Raw genomic sequence first — 15,481 nt, forward strand, 5'->3', positions numbered from 1 at the left:
TTACGTAAAGATTTCTTTGTAATAAGTGCCCTGTTTCAGTTTTGATAGCACTTCTTCAATACCGGAGATAAAACCCTCCAACAGCACTTGAAAATGTGCCCATCCGTGGTTTAGCTTTTCTTGTTTATATCTTGATGATTGTTTCATAACAGGGAATGGATTTGTGTATAAGTGAGTGTTATATACACATCTTCTAAGTATGTGTGTGTGTCTTTCTGTATATACAGAGCCTATGTATGTGTATACATGCATATATCCCTATATAGTGTATATTTATATGTTTGCATGGACACTGACACTTTTTAAAGTGAACTCTGACAAAGACAGACCCATTCCCCTTGCTATAGAAATTTCCATGCAACTAGAATAGCTTTTTTCTCAAAGCAATGAAGTAGGAGGATTACAACACCAGTATTTCTGCATCCAAATGAAATAACTGGGGGCAGGGATCTGTATCTGTATTCACTTTACATGGGTCCCCCTATCTACAAGAACAGGGAATAAAAGAATGATTGGTCAGTAATTTGTGTGTAGGCAAACACAACCCTGGGGGCAACTGTTGAAGCAGAGAGAACCACATGGGGAGATTTAGGACACAAAATCTGGTTGATTTTTCAAAAAGTTATGGAGATATATAGTACTCATTATTGTAGATAATACCCTAAAGTATGGTTTGAAATGTAGGATGCTATACCGATAACATCTTGCTAACTTAATTGCATTTGGAGCAGAAATTACTACAAGGTATTATTTAAAGCACAGTCCTGGGTTGTTTTTGGTAAGAAAGAAGACCACTAATTATCCTTCAGAAATACCTAATTTTGGAGTTATTTAACTTACTGTTTCCTTTTTCTGAAAGGCAAGGTTTTAATCTGAAAGAAGCCAAACCAAAACATATCATGATTACTAAGTTCATCTGAAAGGTTATGTGAGTGATATGATGACAAAATTTGCCTCTGCACAGAGAAAAAAAAATAAGCCAAGGCTTGCTCTCTGTGATTCAGCTAATCAATGATAGATGTTTTTGGAGACTACATCCACTTCCCTTGCATTTAGTGATAAGATTGACCCTGCAGCCATTCTGAGACAATAAAAGTACCCTGGGAGCCCACTTTGCATTGACATTAAAAGAGAAGGGAACAGCAAGTTCCCCAAGTAGACAGAATATACACATTCAGCTGTTCTTCAAGCAACAAATCTTACCACTCATCCAGCCTCTCTTTTAAGAGTGACAGTGCTAACCTGGTGACAGCAGCAAACTTGCTCCTCTTAGCACAGAGATTTAAGACTTGCCACAGAGAACTTGGCTCAGACTCCAGCTGAGCATCTTTAGGGATTTTGCTGCTCTCCCTAGGAGTTTACACCAGGGCAGCAGAGACTCCAGTCTGTGCTTCATGATGCCTGTCTCTGTGCCTTGAATCACTAGCATGGTGAAGTGGCCATCACACAGCACCTCTGGCCACTTTTGTCCATATACAATGGAATAAAGGGCTGTAGTCTGACAGACCTCTGTAATTCCCTAATTCTCCCTGGCCAGCCCTAGCAAAGCTTCAAAATATCCACCCTTAAACTTCTCCCCAGTGGCAGTGGCTGCTGGAGGGCAGCATTTTTGCATGACTTTCTCAGCAGAAGGGGCAGACAGGAGCTGTAGTTGCACTGCTGCTGACACAAACCCTCATGCAGGTGAGCAGACAATCCTTCCAAGGCAGGCCTGGACTTACCTGGCCTGGGACAAAACAAGAAGAGGACTTCCTCTTCTATGGAGCAGTGGAAAAACAAGATGTAGACACTGGAAGCTAAAATGGGGTGCATTTGTGTTAGAGCATAACACAGTAAAGTTGTTCCAGCAAGTAATTACTCAGGCTGGGGACATGGTGGATTGTTGCTCAAAGCCTTCAAGACTGCAGGACTATCTGCTTGGAACTATAACCCATACAGAAGCTACAGAGCTGAAATCAGGATTACTGTATTGTGCACATGGAAACACTCTGGCCTTAAAGTTAATAATTAGGAGTTTTCCTGCCCTGTTTCGTATCAGCATTGGAAAAGTCTCCCTTGTGCTCCATCTGTTAGGAACAGGGCTCACATCTGGCCAAGCAGGCATGGGACTGAACAGAGTCTCATCTCACAGAGAGGACAACAAAGCTCAACAACCCTCTGACCTGTGGAGGCAACCTCAAGAGTGTGAACTAAGTATCACTGGTGTGACAACAGCTCTCAGGGTGTGAAGAGCCCCAGCAGAGTGTCTTTGGACATCCAATCTCCAAAAGAGGAGATGAAACTCAAAATCTGGCAGGGCACGTAGCACTTCCAGAGTGAGAAGCCTCTCTTCCACAGGGAGAGAGAGCTGTACCCCATGGGATCTGCTGAAGCTCCAAAGTAAGAGAAAGGAGATTTTTGAAATGAGGGGATGTTGCAAGTCTGCTGCCCCAAGTCCAGATCTCCCAGTTTCTGGGGTTTGAGTCTGGTTCCCTACAACTCAGCCTCCTATTAAAATGCTGGTCCACTAAAATATCCTAACATTTTTGCTTAGTCTCCCAGGCTCCCTTTGTCATGGTCCCTCATTGATTGAAGTTTGATGGCTCCACAGAGGGTGCATTTGAGGGTTATCTCCTGGTAGATGGTGGCTCTCTGAAGCCATATGCTCTTTCCTGCTTACACAAACTGTTCCCCCAGTGAGCCTCTTCAGCTAAATATATAGAGCGTATATAATTCATAAATCAGGACAGGGAGCTCCAGGGCTGTCAGAAAAACATCTCTGGCTTTTGATCTGCCCAAGAAATCTCTGACCTATCCCAGGCTCCTTAGGCAGCTTGTTCAAGAAGTTGGCCTCCTATTTCTGAGGTCAGCAGAGTTAAACCAGGGGTTGTAGTGCCACCAAAATGCCAGCCCACTCCTCGGGCAGGGGAGCCATTGGGATTGCACACCAACACCAACGTATGCACAATTCAGGAACACGGGGTCAAATGTGAGCTGGTGAGAGGACAGGAGAAGAAATAGGACAAAGGAGGAGTCACCCTCCACTTCACAGGCAAATACATCCTTTTGCAGAAAGGGGCTTTGCAGGTCCAAGGCTGAGCCAGGGCAGCTGAGCAAACCTCTTCTCCCAGACTATGCAGTGTGTGGGTGTGGGTGCTGCCTACTCCAGGACACAGGACTGCAGGGTTGGTAGTTATAGTCCTTCTCAAGTAGCACCATGTTTTGCTTTAGTGTTGATTTAAGCCAGCCAAAACACCAAGGAAGAAATTATCCCCTCAAAACAAACCAAGGGGCTGCAAAGGCCCCACGTTGGCTGGGCGTAAGTAGCTCAGCTGGGAGCAGGCAGAGCATCCCGCTGCCTGAAGGAGAAACTTGTGTGTCCTACCATGAGGCTAAATAAGAACAAAGCTGGAACAAATTCTCCAGTTAGGAAATGAAAGGGGAAAACACAATAAAAACCCTGACAATGCAGAACTGGAGTCCTCTGCAGTGTTGCAAGTGGCAAGAGATTCAGCAAGGAAAGCAATGGATTATTTTGAATTCAGATTTACACTTCTCTAAATCCAATACTACTGTTTCAGTCTCATGTAACTTAGATTAACTGAAGGTTAAGAGGACTGGCAGCTTACAGCTATGTCAGATTTATGAAAACTGGCATTTCCTCTCCCCTTGCACCTCCAGCTTTTCTCAGGCCTGAGGCAGGCTGGTCATCATTAAAGCTGCTCAAATCTGTGTTTTGGTGGGGGCTTTGTGGAGGAAAGTCCTTTTTGAAATATAATTCCATAACCCCCAAAACCTCTCCCAAACAGAAAAAACACAAACCAACAGTAAAACTGATGCTTACTGGTGTTTTACTGGTGTTATTGCTATTTAATAATGGTCACAAAGACATTTTTGTTTACTAATAGTAAATAAATTCAGCCAGCTGCAATCATGATACTTGTTACTCCCATTAGAGATGGAGTTCTGGGCAGTTGTATCCCACATATTCACTGAACATGCAGAAAGCAAGCACTGGCATTAAAAAGAGGTGACTGGGGGTTTTTATTCTGAGAAAATATTCAGCTCTACTGCCTATACTCCACAGCTTTATATTGTTCCGTGTTTTGCTCTGTCGAGTTTGTTTCCTCAGGACATTGTTTTCCTCTCCCCTTAGTGATAACTCTTTGCAATAACATTTGCTTTCTGCTGGGTTCCACAGTGTTGCAACTTGCCATAAACTAATGAACTCTCCCATAGATTGTCATGTTTTCAAGGAAGTGCAACATCTGATCTTTTTATTAAAAAAAAACAGTCCCACCAAGGAGACAAAATCAGCAGCTCCCACACACTTTGCTCTTTTCACATCCCATGTTTAGAGCTGTGTGCCAAGTGAAAGCCTTTTGCTGGAAGGGGCCTCCACACAGAGGGGAGATAACACCACGGATGGCTGCCTGCCCTATCAAACCTGGGGATTATAGCTACATTATCTCTGTGCTGGACCCCAACTGTGGGATAACATTTCCTTAGGGATCTTTAAGGGGAAGTGAAGGGATGGCTGAAAGCTGTCTTGGCTCTGCTTGCATGCACATCCCTGAATTCAGAGTCAACTGTTGTGATCCTGCCTCTGGAAAGGATCTGTAGTGTCCATCAGAGTCTTATTTCTTCTTCATCAGTTGGTTCATCTTTTTACTACAGTCCATGTAGGGTTGAAACTCTCCTGCCAGCTGCTGGTAACTGTCAAAATTTTAGGAGAAGTAGGAGAGCCTGCTTATCGTGCAATCCCCTCTACAGCCCATGCTCCCACCAATTACACCGCTCCAGGACCTACCCTTTCATGGAGCTGTTCCACTGCAGTGTTTTCCTTCCCATTGATAAGCCAGGAACATGCCTGACAGACGACAGCTGATTTATACTACAGCAAATGCATCCTGGCCTTGGGGTAATTAATGTGTCCAGCTGTGCACCGCAGCCCGCCAGTCTGCACTGGAAGGGGGGCTACTGCCCGTGTGAACTCCAGCAGACCAAGGACATGCCTCAACCCAGTGCTACCCATGACTACACAGGGTTATTTGGATTCAAGATTAAAACTTTTTCTTTTTTTTTTTTTTTTTTTTGAAGTGCCTTCTCAGTACTTGCACTGTGTTCCACTCCTGCCACTCTCAAAGTAGGCAACAACTCTCACAGTGGTTGAAGCAACATCATATTGGACATACTCTGCCTGTGGGAAGAGCTCTCACCTTGCCACGCTGTGGATGGAGATGTTCCCTTTATCTCTATGTCATTTACTCTCCACTGGACCCAAAACTCCAGTCCTTCTAGATAAGTAGATGTCCAAAGAAAATTGTGCTCAGCAGCTTCCACCCTGGCTCCAGAATCAGTTCTGATGAGGCCTGAAGGTTTCTGAAAGAAATGCCAGCCTGCCTTCACTCAACCTGCAAAGAGCTTTTGTCCTGCCCTTGCAGTATATGATGGCAAGTCCTCTGGCCATGTCTGGGAGCTGGAGAGTCCAGGACCATCATACACACCCTAATGCATGCCCTGCACACAAAGCAGTACAGACAAGTTTGTACCAGCAATGGGAACTAGCACAGCCATGACTAGCCAGCAAACAGGGCTGGTTGATTACCATGGCCTGGGGTCTCGGCAGGGCTGAGCCCTGAAAAACCCCCTGAGAGCTGACACCGACTGATATCGCCCCAATATCTGAGTCTCTCCTAATCTTTTCAGTTCCTCCAACACCCCTGTGAAGATGTTCACTCTGGGAACAACACTTATATCTTTGCATCTGGGAGGCCCAGTGACATCTGCTGAAGTTCTTGGCTACTAAGAGGGGCCCTTTCCTTAGATCAACAATGCAAAACCCTGGGATTTTGATACGGATCCCTTCTCATTTCAGTCGTCCCAAACCAGAAGGCTTGGCTGTGTCCTCCATTGCCACAGTGCACCATGCACCCCATCAGAAAGATGCTATTGCCAATGTGAATTCATGCTGTGTCCAGCACTGAAAATCCAGAGTAGAATTTCTCCCCTATTCCTGCAAAATAGGCAGCTCATCCCCCTTCCTGGAAACAGTTCTTGGGAGTGCCATGACTGCAAGTGCTTCTGGTGTCTTCACAACTAACACTGTATAGCTATTTCTTTAGAAAGATCCATTGCTGTTTTCAGGTGGATTGTTTAATAAAATGCTGTCTATGAAGAATGAATGCCTGTGTCCCCAGCGAGTGTTTGACAGAGCAGGTTGCCAGTCAAGGCAGTTGGGACACGATGAGGAACATCTGTTTGATGTTGCTTGATAAAACTTCCTGCCTGGGAGACTCTAAACATCAGCATCCAGCATGGAAGAAATTGAATCAGCTGCTGTCTTGCTGTGTACAGCATTTTTTCCATGCTAGATCTGTCCCAAAATTAGCCCCAACCAGTCCATGATAGCAAACAAGACCCTTCTTCTTACAATGGGAAGTGACACACAGAGCTATAAGCTCGAGAAGTTGAATGAATCATCCTTCTTCAAATAGATCCAGGGTATAAGCATCCCCAGAAATAAGACCAATGGATCCCCTGGGAGCTCAGTTCCTGCCATGCCTTTAATATGTCAGAAGGCACTCGATGGAAGAAAATGGTCGCAGATGTTCCCACCAGAGGCAGAGTCCGTTTGCTTGGGGATGTGATCTCAGCACACATTTACTGTGGGTTTGTGTCTTTGCCCTGCATTCACCTCCTGTAAAACAGTGTCACAAGCCTCTGAGCTTTCCTTTCATCCTTGCCAGGACTATCAGCTCTGCAACAGGCCATAGCTTGGGAGGCAGTTCTGGGGCAGCAGTGCTGCTCAGCAGCATTCAGATTCACCATGTTTCAGAGGTGTCCAGAGGCAGGATGCTGAGTTGAAAAGGCAGTGCACTACTGCAAAATGATGAGATCTTGGAGCAGAAGATGGTGAATAGAGAACATCCCCCTCTTCATCATTTCCTCCATGTTGGAGGAGCAGCTTTGCCCCCTGCACCTCATCCCCTCCAGCTGGGACTTGTGGGAACCTTCTCCTTCTCCTGCAAGTGGGATCTCTTGAGATGCATCACAAAGACAAGAAAGCTCCTGTTACTGTCACGTGCAGAAAAAAAGCACTTTAGGTTCTGTCAACAGGGCTCTTTGTTCCATTCCTGAAAAAAATTCCTTTCCAAACCCCTGCTCCTTCTGCCCTCCTGCCATAGCTCCCTTCTGCTCTAGAAAGTGGAAAATGTTCAAGCTGAATTCAACCCTATTGGGCAGCGCTTTTTGGTAGGTTACAACACAAGCTCTCTAAAAGATATTTTAAATAGATCAAGAAAGGCATGAAAGAGAAGAACACACCATCCATTTACACGCTAAATGTGGGACACTTCTGAGAAGGGAAAAAGTTTTCTGTGTCTGTAATCCAAGCTAGCCTCAAGTTCAAGTTCCCTCTGACAGCAGAAATTATTTAATTACTGTTAGATCCGGTCTAAATGAGGGCAAAACTCAACTCTACATAATAATTTTAGCAGACATAAAGAACTGGCAGTGCTGGTACAAGCTGATGACAGCACTCGGATGGAAAATTAACAGAGCATCTCTGCCCCGGTAGCTTGTCTTAGAGTCCCTTGCAAGCCCCACTTGGTCTGATTCCTTGGGAATCAAAGTAATTTAAATGCAAAAAATACAAACTAGTCAATCACAAAAAGTCCAACCCAGACATGAAGAGCAGTTCCAGTCTAACGTCTCTTTGTGGGCTCATCAAAGACCTTCTAGCAGATGGCAAACCGAACGTGTGCCAGGAATTTCAAACACTCCTCAGGAAGTTCATCTAAATCATCAGTAAACCATTTGCACTTAAAACAGAGCGAACTCCATTGCCCAAATGTGACCCAGATAATGTTTCTGATGTGTTTACCTATTTGGATGATATCTTTAAATTTCAATTCCATCTATTCACAGAGATCCAGGATTCCTGCAGAGCCTGAAAAATGTACACAAAACTGAATTCCAGAGCATAATATGATGATAATAGTAAAAAACCCCTGAGTGCCATGCAATAGTTTTATTGAACTTGTAGTTTAAACAGAGCGATGTCTGCTACCAACTTGCAGCTTGTGCTTTTTCTCCTTGGTCATTGCTGCAGCTTTTTAAGTGTAAAAAGGGGTACTCCTCTTTGCAAGATCTTCCTGAGAATGAGCTGCAGAAACTGCAGTTAAATGGGATATAAGGTAGACTATAGGTACCTCTGCAGAAACAAGAGCAACAAAAATGATGGCAACAGCAGTCTGGAGTTTGTTGACTCTTACCTTCTGCCATTCACCTCCCAGTCCTGAAAGTGCTCGAAATACTCAGCAATTTCTGCAGTGACTTGTGACAAGATGAGCTCAAACCAGCTGCATGTGGCCAGGCTGTGACTCCTTCTCCCAAGCAGTGTGGGAGGTGGGAAAAAAGACTTATTTTTAAGAGAAAAATTTAGTCAAAACCAGATCACTGCAAGGTGCTCTTCAAGGGGCTGAAATCTCAGAGCCTTCTGAAAGCATGGCATGCAAACCTGCCAATATCAGAAGGTACTTTCCACGGGGGATGTGGCAGCATAGCCCTCTGCAGACCCCACTGGCAGCCCATGCACACCATACCATGACATATGCTAATGCTAACCCTAACCCTAACCCTAACCCTGCAAAGCCCCAGAAAAACAGAGGTGCTGGCAGAGTTGCTAAAACTACTTATGAACTGCTGAAACTCAGCATTTCCCCACCTCCTCAGACCCTGGAAAAATTGCTTTCCATCTGACAAGGAGAAATGGCATGTTCCCATCACACACTGTCTGGGCTGGTGGGAGTTGCTGAGGCCGTGGGGCTGTGAAGTGATCCTGGTCCAGGTGACCACACAGGACTGTCTGAATACATGGGCTGACCCCTGGCTGTGGGGTTTTTTTCTCTCAGTTCCAAACCTGTTCAGGCTGCGCTGCTGGTTTGGCTTGCTCTCTCAAGGCTTTTCCAATACAGCACATGGTTAGAAAGGACAGCAAAAGACAGGAAAAAATAAAGGAGTGGGGTCATAGTTGCAATGAGGGGGACTTGTTGCCAGCTGAGGTCTTGAGCTGCACGTTCAGACACAGGATAGCCATGAAATTTGGTTTGTGTCATAGCTCCTCACGTCTGACTTTCTTAGCCCAGTCTTTAACCAGCCACTGCCAAACGCCTGATGGGATAAGTACAGTTATTACTGGGCAAACTCACGACTGGTTTTGTCTGCCAGGGAAGTTTGCACCTGGTGTGGTAATGGCTCTGGAGGTACCAGCCATAATTACACAGCGACCCACAGCAGCCAGCACACACTTGGCACTGAGGGAGTGAAAAGCCCACTGTTAAGCTGCTGTCCTGTGCATTGTGAGGGACTCCTGTGCTAACCTTCTGTCCTGTGCTAATCTTCAACTACCCCTTGAGCCACCTTTTCAAGGCAGGATGCAGAGCATACCTGCTCATCTTCCGAAGAAGTAAACTAGCCTCCAGAACAGTGGACAACCCCCTAGCTTGTGGGTTACCTGTTTGCTGTGGGACAACTGTGCTCATCTAGAGAGTCAGCACAAGGCTGACACCCACACGGAGCTGTGAACTTGCACTTTCAGGGCTGTCCCATCCTGCCCTTTCGTAACCATCATCTGACCCTGGATCATGGCTTGGTGCCACTTTTATGTTCAAGTTGCAGCCCAGCAGGTGGCAAATTATATTCCATGATCCATCAGCCCAGCCAGGTCTGATACAGCAATTCACCTTAACTGGACTTAGCTTCTTGCCCAGGTGAAGCAGGTGCTTGGCTACCACAGGGGCTTACTGAAAAATAATGCAAATAACACACAACCAGGTAACCCCCAGTCACCAACTTTATATTGATGTTTCAGTGAAGTGCATTGTCGAAATGGATCCAGAAATACACAAAATTTTCAAACACTGCTGAATGTTTCAGACACTGAGGAACAGCAAATGAAATAGTGCAAGACCACTACTGTTTTATCCATTCCACATTCCTCCATCCTCAGGTCAATATCTCTGGGTGCTAAGTGGTGTTAATGGGGAGGATGTTGCTCATAACACCAGAAAGAAAGGGCTCCTGCAAGAGCTTGGGTTCAGAGTCTGATGGGGTATAATTTTTGCATCACCTGATACTTCCAAAGCTCAGCAAGGGAAAACATCTTCCTTGTCATATTGGGTTGGGTCCTGTTGGGCTTCAGGACCTCAGGACTTGCCTTGTTTTTCAAACTTTAATGCCAAACTTTCTTTGGTGAAAAATTTTCACATTTGAAGAAGTTACCCAGCTAAAAGACAAGCAATAGGCAATTGTAACACATTTCAAGGGGCAGCAGAAATCCACAAAGCTGCTTAAAAAATGTTTACGTAAAATAAGCTTCATCTTAATAATTTTTGCTTGTAAGACAGTGTCGTGTTCTATGTGCAATTTTTCCATAACTCTTTTGTAATGGGTTGCATGAGAGCTTGGATGCAAAGCAGCCATGAGGAGATGGGGAAGATCCTCCAGGAATTGCTTTGCATGTGGAAATGGATTTCAGCTCAGCCACTTCAGAGCAATTTTTTGTTTACTTTCCACTGACATGAAATCAGCCACGATTGCATCGCATGCGGGATTGGTTAGCCAGTTACATAATGCTTAATAAATCCAAGAGAAATAATATAAAACACATCACCCAGTCTGGGAAGTGGAACAGTATCTCAGTCAGTGTCACTAACCCGCCCGGGCCTGGCATCGCCGAACCATCTGAACCGGTGCTGGGGTGGGGGTGCAGGGTTGTGCTGTTGCATGATAGATGTGATCAGGAAAAACGCTTGTGGCGTGTGTAGGAGCCTTGAAGACAGACAGATTGCGTGGGCAGACTGTGTGCAATGGTGAGGGTCTATCAAAAGCAGAGGTCACACTCCCGCGGGGAGGGCAGCTCAGCCCGTCCCGCAGGGCAAGGCAGGCACGCGCTCGCCCAGCTCTGGCTGTATCTGCCGCTCGTGTAAGGCATTACCTCACCCTAATAATTTTCCTCTGAATGCTTCATAAAATCATAACGGCCCTGTAAACAGAGAGAGCAAGATTAGGTGATTAATTATTTACCACAGATTATTTCTGCAGTGGCATGTGGAAGAGACAGAACACTTCACTGGTGGTCCCCAGGGAGTGAGAGGGAAGGGAGACAACCCAGGACAGGGTTGCCAGGCTAAACACAAAACTATGGTGCCCACTTGCACCTGAAAACTGGGCTGTGCATGGAGACTGCAGGTGCCTCAGGCTCGGCAGTGCCAGTACCCTGGCTCTCCCAGGAAAGCTGTCCAGCCCATGGGTGTATCTCTCCAGGCACACTCCACTGCTCTGCACAGAGCAGCTCTTGGCCTCCTTTCCCACATTTCCCTGCCTTCTTTGCTCCCCTGCTTTGCCTCTAGTCCCAGAGGAGACCTGCTGATGTCTTCACCCACGCTGTGGCTAACTTCCAGCAGAGGAAAAGCTAGGGATGAAGGGGTTAATTACTACAGGCACAGCGCAAGCCAAGCCTCTAAGTGACTCCCTATTGCTATTTCAAAAAAAGGCTGCCTGGAAAGGGAAAGGAAAAAAAAAAAGAAAGAGGTTTACTTTACAACCATCATTATTTCATCTGCAGAGTTTATACAATGGAAAATAAAAGCCAGGCTACGCGAAGTCAAATAATTTCTGTTTCATTAATGGTATGGAAATCGTTTTGTTTTTATAGGGGAAAAACAAACGTGAACTTGATGTGTGTGTGTGTGTGTGTGTGTGTGTGTGTGTGTGTGTGTGTGCATGCAGCTCCCTTCATCGCAAAGGGCAGAGCAGTGAAATCCAGAAATAAAAAATGACTCAGAGGCCGTAGGATCTATGAGTCAGTTGAGCTGTTTTTGTTTTTAAACACAAGCGAGAGCATAGCATGGCAAAAAATTGCCCCTGCAGCCCCCCCACGGCAGGTGTCCAGCCCAGCCCAGCCAGCCCCCAGCTGGACACCAGACAGACCCAGGCTCAGCACCCCCAGAGCCCCGGGATCCAGGCAAGGGACCAAAGGGATGGAGCAGGGGCTGTCCCCGCAGGAGCAGCTTTGGGGGTCAGAAAGTGAAATCCGGGAAGGAAACTTGAGATCTTGTCAAGTGGATGGAGGAGACAAGTGGCTCTGAGGGCGGACGGAGGAGCCCTGTCATTGCCCACAAGCACAGACATCAACTGACCAAAATCAAAGGGAAACTGCTCTGACCAAGTTCTCCCTGCATAGTGCCAGGAATCACCTCGCTGGCCCTGGCATTCCAGTTTGCCTGGATGCTGCCAGCTTTGTTGAGGTGCAACCCTGGGATACATCTGTATGAAATGTCCCAACCCCCCCAAAAGCAGAGTCATTGTGCTGATGCATAAAAAAACTTGTGAAAGGGACCCAAGAAATGTCAGAGATTACCAAAGCAGAAGGATGGACAGTAATCTGCAGAGCTCATCTCTCCCCGGGGTGAAGTTAGATCATGATGTAATTCAAGCATCTGAAGGAGATTGGAGGAGCCTGCTTGGTACGATCCATACCCAATTTACTTTGTAATGGGACTAAGCAGTATTTGCTAAACACTTAATTTAAAGGGATATTTTCACAAAGGAAAAATAAGTGGTGGAATAAGTCAGTTACCAGCCTGTTTGAAGAAGGTCCAAGCAAACCAGAAATGTATACTGCATGTCTTCCTGGCACTGCGAAGCACTGATGTCTAATGCAATCAAAATCAGTCCTTTTTTATTCACCAGGAAACATTTCTGGCTCATTCCTTGCTCCATACTGTACTCTGCCAAGTACAGTATTTATAATGCAGGGAGATGTGGGACCACATACCTGAGGGCAGAGCCTGGTCCTCTTATCCGAAGGCAGCCTGTGCACTGCTGGGTTTCCTGGCAGAGCCAGTGGTTTATGCCTTGCAGAGGCAAAAAATAGGATTATAAGTCTTTTCAGCTCCATTTGGTCTGCTCTATCTTCCCTATGAAGATAAAGTGTAAAACACATGGCTGGAGAAGAGCAACCCAATACTAAAAATGTCTTTGATTCAGCAGCAGAAAAGTAGCACCAGACCCCACCACTGGAGAACAGAAGTGTGCTGGAGGAAGCCAAGCTGCTTCCGAAATAAAAGTACAGCATTTTGAGGTCTGGTTCTGGGGAGATTCTGCAGCACAGCAGGATGCCACAACATGACCAGGCGCTTTCCAACAGCTCAAGCTGGACCTGAGTGCAAGAAATCTGGGACCTCTGATAAACAGGTCATGCCAGGCAACTGCAGAGGGAACTTCTGACCCTGTATAGGATCTCCTGGCAGTAAGGACATAGGAATTACCCTGATGTGCAACCGTGGCACTGCGTGTTTCTTCGTGGAGGGGGCAGCTCAGGAGCAACTCGCTGATGGAGAACACCAAGGACCTGGTGCTCTCACGTGGGTCAGCAAGAGAGCAGAGCTCATCAGCTCTGCTGTTGGTTTAGTCTGAAAAACAAAGTACTGCATTTATAAAAGGGAAGGAATTTGTTTGTTCTCATAATAATTTTATGAGAGGCTCTGTTATTGCGTAGTTGTGTCACTACCCATGGATGAAGCCCAAGGTAAAGCCTAATCCTAAACTTGGCAGCAGACAAAGGACTCGCCGCTGAACCCAGGCTCACCGAGGTGGGAAAGCAGGTCCCAGTGCAGATTTCCATCAGGACACCTACTTGGGTGTTTCCAAGAGCAACCTATCTGCAGGGTCGGTGTGGAAGTGCTCCCCAGTCCTACATTTTCGTGTGCTGCTGGTTAGAGAAAGCTGCAGATCCCCTCAACTAATCTCCATGGCCTTAGCCTCTCCAAGTGCAAAGCCTGGGGATTACACCTTGACCTGCATGGAAAAGATGATGCAGAGAGCTCCCAGAGCCACCACAGTAACAGCATGCTGGGCAGCCCGCTGTGAATACTGAGTTAGTGTCAGCCCCATTCTGGGGTACTTGGAGATACACACAAAAGAGGGCCTAGGTAGAGTGTTTATGACCTGAAAATTATCAGGTTTTCTTTGTCGTTGAGAAATACAAGCAGTATAAGGGTAATTATCATGGCAAGACAGAGCATAATCTGAAGGTTGCATAGAGGAAGTCCTGGGTGGCAGAGGCCTTGGTCCCCCTCCACCCTGGGAAGGGGAAAGCTGGGGATCTCACACCAAGCACCTTTCCTTAAGCCTCTGTGGTGTTTAGGTGTTCTGAAAAAGCATGTCAGGGAGAGTACGTGAGAACTGAAAGTGTTCATTGCCTGCCCGCGCTGTTGCTTGTGCTACACAGCACTTTCTCCTCTGCTATAACAAATGCACTGTGCCTGCACCTCCATGCACCCCAGGCTTGCTCCTTGGTGATTTTCCCTCCATGGGGACCTCAGCGTGCAGAAACCTGGAGCCAGAGCTGGGTGGTGGATGACCTACCTGCTCCCTGGGAATGCACTGGCAGAGAGGGGCTAACAAAAGCCCCCTGCTGTATTCTTACAGCTGCAATAAGAGCAGCTGAGCCCCTGGCAAACAAGCAAAGAGCTCATCTGTTGGGGGCTGACTACTTCTGTGGCTGCAGCATGGGATTGGTATGAAATTCCCTTGGAGGGCTGTTTTCAATGATTCTTTTATGGGGGAAGAGGATGGGTTATTGACTGCAGCAGTGGTGCTTCAATGGGCTTTGCAGGTGGCCAAGCAGAGAGTGTGGATGCCGTAGGGGCAATGAGAGGAGGGAGAGCTTCCCCGACACGCATGAAAAAATATCTGGGGTCCTTGGGTGGTGGTATCACTCCCACTGCTCTTGCAAGAGAGACACGGGCACTTCTGGCATCATTTTTCCTTTATTTCTTGACTTGAAAATCATCTCATATTCTCTCAGTAACCTCTCTGGGGTCCCAGTTATAGATACCAGAAGATTTGATCCTGCTCTCATGCACAGGAGAACAAGCCTTCCTATTGATGGTAAGCCAAGCTCGCTGTGAGCCCACCTATCGGTGACTTCAAACCATCTTTCCAACTGTCGTTCCACAGTAACTTTGACTAACTGTACTATTTATTGGCTCACATCACATCCTTATGGCTTCAATTTATTTTTGGAAAACTCAACCCCCATTTAATTAGTTTATAGTTTGTTCCAAGTTTTGCTTATCCAGATTTTTTTCTTTTTTTTTAGATTTTTTTTCTTGAAGTTTGTATTTTGATGTTTAGCGTTTGCCTTGGCAACATCTGGAACCCGTTTATGGAAGTGTATTGTTACTTTTACTGCTTGTGCAGCTTTATTAAATCATCTGACTATTAATATTGAAAGTGTTCATCTGGGTCTAATCAGGGCCAAGATGAGTGATGTGGCAGTTAAATTGTACCTACGAGCTAATGGTTCAAGGACACAAAGTCCTGAAGAAGCTTGTAGTGGAGTGGGCTTTGTGCTCTTCTTTTTAGCTTCCTAGGAGAAGAATGAAGGGGGGAGGGAGGGAAAAAAGAGATATTCCTGCTCTGACCTTTCTTG

At 46.1% G+C, this 15,481-nt stretch overlaps 1 protein-coding gene across 1 annotated transcript in view; it reads left to right on the top strand.

Moving 5' to 3' along the window:
- The window catches only part of LOC126652997 (TGF-beta receptor type-2-like), a 31,138-nt gene that overhangs the window by 670 nt on the left and 14,987 nt on the right, over positions 1–15,481 (top strand). The gene's annotated exons all lie outside the window — the stretch shown is intronic.

The sequence above is a fragment of the Myiozetetes cayanensis genome, unplaced genomic scaffold, assembly GCF_022539395.1.
Source record: "Myiozetetes cayanensis isolate MyiCay16 unplaced genomic scaffold, myiCay2020 scf9, whole genome shotgun sequence".
In the NCBI taxonomy this organism is placed as follows: domain Eukaryota; kingdom Metazoa; phylum Chordata; class Aves; order Passeriformes; family Tyrannidae; genus Myiozetetes; species Myiozetetes cayanensis.